We start from the raw sequence: 6262 nt of genomic DNA, 5'->3' as shown, positions 1-6262 counted from the left end.
AAAAGGCAGAACCCGGGTCGAGGACGCTGGCTCTTCTCTCCCCCAACAGCTGCTACCCAAATTATGTCCCTCTGGATGTGAATGAATTGGTCCTTTCTCCGGGCTCCCCGCTGCCCTCCCCAAACCAGAGGGCCGCGCAATGCGGGCGCCCCCACCTCACCTCCCAGAGACAAGTTCAGGGGCCGTTGTGTCCTGCCAGGAGGTAGTTTGAAGAGTCGAGACCCCGGAACTTTGACCGGGAGGGGATGGGAGCTGCACCGCACCCCTCCCAGCCGCCTGCGCTAGGGGCGCCCTCCCTGCGCCGGTTAGGGAGCTTGGGCAAACACCCGCCGCACCGCTGGGGGCCTTTGGGCTGCGAGCCGCCGGCGTCCAAGTTCCCTCTGGGCGGGGACGAAGTTCCGGGGCCAGCAAGGGAAGGACAGCTGAGGGGACAGAGAGTGGGGGTAGCAGCCTTGGGCCCAGCAAGGCGGCGCTCGACCTTTGGGGAGCAGGGATCGTTTCTGCCAACCGGGTTGGGTTTAATTCTGTTTGTGCAGATTTTGGGGAGGGCGGACGCGGAGTTGGCCACCCTCGCAGAAGGAGCGTTGGTTAGTGGTGAAGTGAGCCGCTGCTCCTGGAGGGTCACTCCCGTCTCTGTAGCCTCTGGCTACCCCCAACAAACCTCCTTTTAGAGTACGCCACACAAATCCCGCCCCGAGCCGCGCGGGGGCCCGGCTGGCGCAGCTGCGGCCAAGGGAAGCCCGGCCCCGCGGGGGTGCCAAGCCCGCGCGCGCATCCCCGGCTCCGGCCCGCGAGCTTCGTTCCGCCCCTTGCCAGGGTCGAGAAAAATCTTAAATGACCTTTATTCCAATTCTAAACGACATTCGATTGACACAAAATTGAGGTGGGGGGTGGTGTTCCGTCTTTTACCCCGTCCCCTCCTTTGTTCGCTCTCCCCAAGGAACTCCCGGGTTTCTTTCCGTTCACGTTTCACATCCGCACCTCAGTGCGGTGTGTTCAATTTCCTCCGGATCGGTTTGAAAGCCCGGTTCCCCAATATCGTTCGGTCCAGTCTTCTGGGCGCCGCATCTCTCCTTCAGGTCAGAGGTTCGGAAATTTTTCTTCGAAAATTGCTCACCAAGCCTCGTTCTCGTCGGGCAGGACCCTGGGGTGAAATCAGAGGTGTGAGAACACCCCCCCCCCGCCCCGGCCTTACAACCTGACCTTCACCCCCACCCTCCCAGACACTCCGTTTGGGCCCTGGGTCTGCGCAACCCGAAGAACAGAGGCTGGTTAGTACCCAGGGAATTCGATCCTTAGGGACAGTCAGTCTGGGTTTCGTAAATGGAATAAGTAAGCCTCTCTTCGTGGTTTTTCCAGTTTGTTTGTTTTAGTTGGAACCTTTGCTTTTTTTTTTTTTTTTTTTTTTGTAATGGAAATAAAGGGATTGCTCGCCATCTCCGAATCCTGCCGAATATGTAAATCACAATCCTTCGTGGAATATTTTTTCCAAATATCCAACTCCACTAACCCCCACTCCAAATTTCAACGTTGGCATTTTTCTTACGAAAACTGGGCTTGTATGCTCCATAAATAAAAATTCCCTAGAGAAGGAGGGGGGAAAGATACTACTGTACTCACAAACGCACGACAAATATTTCAGGAGGACTTCACCATCCATACCGAACACTTCTCTTTCGGGACAATTTGGTGTGAAGTTAGATTCGCCTCCTGATTTGCTTTTACTAAGTAAGGGGGACGGGAACGGGCACCGCGGCCAAAATGCGGGGGCACGGAACACGGAACGACGTTTTACAGACACACGCTATTGCTCACACCCAGGCCAGTCGGGACGCTGCAATGAGTTTACCCGAAATGGGCTGTGGGACCCAGAGTTGCCTCTACCCTAACACTTAAACACTCCAGAAAGCACTTCCTCCCCCTTCTCTCCTCTTTTTCTTCCTCCTCTCTGGCTTGCTCCCTCTCCCCTCGGTACCCCGCCTCTGAAACACCCTTCCTTCCCGTTCTCCTATTCCGGGCGCAGAGAGCGAGGGAGCCGGAGCCGAGGCAGGGAAGCAGCAAGGTCAAGAGAACAGATTTTCGAAGCCGCGGCCGCGGTTGGGGGTTTGGAGAGCTGGCGTCGGCCCTGGGCCCGCAGCCGCGCAGGAGTGACTGCCCAGGGAGGTGTGTGTGTTGGGTGGCAGGTGGTCTGCAGCCTCCAAGCGAACCCGGGGGGCTGGCTTCCTGGGTGGGTGGGGTGGCACGCGCGCGTCAAGCCACCCCCCCCCCATCGGCGCTGCGCGGGGGTAAAGCGGCCGGTCGCAGGCCCTTCCAGGTACCCCGTGCACGACGACGTTGGCATCTCCGCCGAAGGCTCAGCGACCGAGGGGCAAACTGACCCAAATTAAGCGACCCCGGAGAGCAGGTCCTCACTCAAGAGGAGGTTGAGGGGAAGATACAAAGGACCCGCCCGAGGCAGGACGTTCACCCAGCACTAGCCACACTCTGTCTTACCCTTAACCTCGACAGCGACACTTTCAGAGGGATTTGCTGGCTCCCGGGATGCAGATGTACAAAATGAGAATGGGAGACGGCCTTTCGTCCGATAACTTGGAGAACTGGGAACAAAGACCCACGCCAGTCTCCGAATACACCACGGTGGCAAGCAAGATAAGGCCTTTCAACCAGAAAAAGTTTAATGTGACTTCCCCCCCCCCCCGTCGCCTTCTTCCGGTGTCTCAGCTCGGTTGAGGGGAAAGATAACTGAAGAGATACTCTGAGATGCCCCCGCTCTTTTCCTGGTGGTCCCCTCCCCCAGCCAGCCGGCAGGGGAAAGCCCTCGGGACCTCCCAGCTCCCTCCCGGCTCGCGGCGGAGGTGTGAGCGATGTGTTGATTATTCATATTTTTGCCGAGCGTACACTCCGCCGCGGCCGGCGCCGCCGCATTTCACACGTACACTCACGTACACACATGCACACGCGCTCACTCGGGCCGGGGCGCTCGCTCCGCGCCCGGTGCGCGGGGGACCGCGGCCCCCATCCGGCGCCGCCCTCCTCGGAGAGGGGGAAGGGTGGCCAAAGGGTCCCACCCGCCCTCCCCAGGTCGCCTGTTCCCCCTGGCCCCCAGAATCACCCTTGGCCTCCAGATCCAGTTTGCTTCTCCATAATACACTTGTCTTCCCGGCTCGGGGGGGGGGGGGGGGGGGGGGGGTGGCGGAAACAACTACAAATATGACACCAGCTGGAATTTCCGTTTGGCACTAGGCGAACTCGTCCTCCAACCCACCCACACCACTGTCACCTCCACCCGCACCACACACCTCCGAGAAAATCGAGAAAAAGGCACTTGAGTAAAATGCATGCTTTCAACTTGTCTTTAAAGGTATAAAGTGGATTTCTAACTGTGGAATCTTCACAAATGGTCCCCAAGGGCTAGAAATTCCATCTCTGGATCATGGGGACCCCACCCCCACCCCCGCACCCTCTGGAGCTAGACACGCATTTCGTGGCCTGTGGATGCAGGGAGTGCGGGCCTGCATGAAACCTCAGAACCAGCTGGGAAAACAGAGCTAGCTGGCCCGGCTGGGCAGCTCCGTCCCACCCTCAAAGGGGCTGCTTACTTCCACTTACTCCGGTTTCCCGAAGGAGAGCAGAAGGGGATCAAGGGCTTGGCGGTCACCCGCGTGGGAGCAGTCCCGGGGGCCAGCCGAGCTTAGAGCAGCATTTTTGAGCAATGCCGGCCGCGCCAAGTAGGGGGCGCTGGACTCAAGGCTGCAAAGCCGTCGCAGCTCCGCACTTTCCGCGGCTCAGACCCAGGACAAGTTGGGGCGCTTCAGTTGCTCCTACAGGGCGGGCAGCGTGACGAAGGAGAAACTCTTGCAGCTGTGGTGTCCGCAGATCCAGGTTAGAGCCGCGCATTCACTGGTGAGGTTTGGGGCATCTGATCTGACCCCCCCTGAGCCTCAGTTTCCTAACCGGTAAAAATGCGGGGCGTTATTCCTCCGAACCTGTTTTTCTTATGTTTATTCCCCCTAGAGCTTCCCTTGACCTACGGCGAGAAAGTGGGTTAGCTCATGAGAGTGAGCATCAGGCACGTAGTAAGTGTTCAGTAAACGCGAGTGTGCCTTCACCACCTGCATCTGTAACGTGCGCATGCTAGTGTTTGCTTGTGGCACCTCACTAGGTCCTGTGAGTCTCCTGTGGGGGTGGCATTCCTTCCTACCTGGCCTCGGCGCTCCTCGAGACCGCAATTCTGACTTGCTTGTCTTTACAGCTCCTCGACCTGCTGGTTCCCGCAGTGGGCGCTGCGTCGTTTTGGTTAACCGTGGAACTGTACCTAGGAAGGCGCTTTGGAGCCTGTTTGGTGCTCGCAGGTGTCAGAGGGCACGGAACGCAGCCAAGCGGGGGGCTCCCGGGGGAGGGAATGGCGACTTCCTAGGGGTCTGCTTTCGGGGCTCAGCGGTGCCATTTTCCGCCGCAGTTGACTGGGCGCAACCAGGACCTGCCACGCGGTTCGCTGGGAGGACCGCGACAGCAGGAGCGCTGGGATCGCGGAGAAGATCACCAGGGAATTGAAGAAAATCTCAGAGTTTAGGGAAGGTCCTTGGGTTCCTGTGACAAGCACCAGTCGATTGGTGGTTGGGGAGAGCCGGGAGCCTCTCCCTGCCCTGCGCCCTACCGGGAGACGCGGCTCCGAGGTCGGCGCAAAGCAGAGCTCGGGAGCCACGCTTTCCCGAGACCACGTTAAAGGAACCGGGAGGCAGGGAAGCAAGGAGGCTTAAGAACCCAGACGCAGAGACCGGAGTTGGCAGAAAAGGGGGAGAAGGACAGAAGGAAGAGAGGGGTTCCAAAACTGTGTTTTCCACAAGAGTAACGCCTCCCAGAATCCCCTTTTTTATTGCACCTTGAATGCCAAGGCAGCGCATGTTCCTGCAGGAAAAAAAGTATACAAATACACATAAACAGCAACAGAATAAATTCAGGACCATCCCTAACCGCATCAACATAAACAAATGCTAATATTTGGGTGGGTTTCCTCCCAGTCTTTCTTCAATGCATATTTGTGTTTTCTAATTTGTCGTCTTTTGACTGACTTATAAGCATATTTTTCCATACCATTAAATATGTTCCTACAGTAGCATTTAATATTGGCTTAGTAGTTCATTATCCAGAAAAGATCTACCGTAAGTTGTTTCATCAGTCTGCTGTTGTTGACCATTTGTTTCTAATCCTTCACCATTATAAACAACACTGTGAGGAACATCTTTGTGGCTTTTCACATAACTAGAATTCATTCCTTGAGATAAAGTCCTTGACATAAAATTGCAAAATCAAGACTATGCATGTTTCGAAGCTTTGATGCAGATTGAAAACTGGTCCTCTTTGAAAGACTAAATGTACACTCTTTTCTCCCCACACCCCCACCTTCCTTAATCCTTGAAGTTCTTTTCTTATTTTAAAAATTTGCCAATTGGATATCTGTTGGTGTTTTTATTTCCACGTTATGTCTCTTTCATGAATTTCCAGTAAGAGGAAATTATTTTTATTCATTTTTTCTTCACCCCATCATCGTTTGCATGTTGAGTTTTTAATCTCAATTTCACTGTCTCATGGTGTTGAGATGGTTGATGGAGGAGCAGACACCATAGCATACTCTCAATGCAGGAAGCAAGAGGAAAGAGGTACCAGAAGATTCTGTACCTTTGTACAGCAAAGTGAAAGCTTTTCTAGAAACAGCCCTTATGTCTCCTTGGCTACAACTAAGTCGCATATTCTTATCCATAGTCAGATGGGTAACTGAGAAAGCAAGTCCCCGCTTTTCTGTAGTTGTGTGATAGGCCTCAGAGATGGGGGTTGAGAATCACATTTGGATTAGACGAACAAGCCCTCCACAAAAAATGTGTCTTCAATTGCATGTGACTAAATCTATTCATCTTTCTAATATCCTCCTTTTATGTTATTCTCAGGTAATCTGCCCCCATTCTAAAGTAATTTCAGTATTGACCTAAAATTTATGATGTCTTTTCTATGAAAAATTATCCCGTCAATAAACAAATTTGTTTCTGTGGTCTTGGTTTCACTTTCATCAATAAGCGCCAACATTTTGAAAGCCTGATTTTAATAGAAGATTAATTATAAATGTATCTAAATATTTAATTAATTTGTTCTTTCATTCAAAACATATTTTATGTTTATATATCAACTATATGCCCTTCATGATCACAGGTCGTGATCTCACAGGTTCGTGAGTTTGAGCCCCACGTTGAGCTCTGTGCTGACAGCT

General features: G+C 53.8%; 1 long non-coding RNA gene across 1 annotated transcript; it reads right to left on the bottom strand.

The window, feature by feature from the left end:
* Positions 1 to 818: 818 nt before the first annotated feature.
* Positions 819 to 2917, bottom strand: LOC121039833 (uncharacterized). The gene is made up of 2 exons (XR_005795019.1): positions 2494 to 2917; positions 819 to 1144 (listed from the first exon to the last, which is right to left on the bottom strand). It is a non-coding gene; the product is annotated as an uncharacterized LOC121039833 (long non-coding RNA).
* Between the last annotated feature and the right edge of the window lie 3345 nt (positions 2918 to 6262).

Source organism: Herpailurus yagouaroundi, unplaced genomic scaffold, assembly GCF_014898765.1.
Source record: "Herpailurus yagouaroundi ecotype Mexico unplaced genomic scaffold, PumYag 181, whole genome shotgun sequence".
NCBI lineage: Eukaryota > Metazoa > Chordata > Mammalia > Carnivora > Felidae > Herpailurus > Herpailurus yagouaroundi.
The sequence above is the reverse complement of the archived record's forward strand: the minus strand, read 5'-3'. Positions and strand labels throughout refer to the sequence as shown.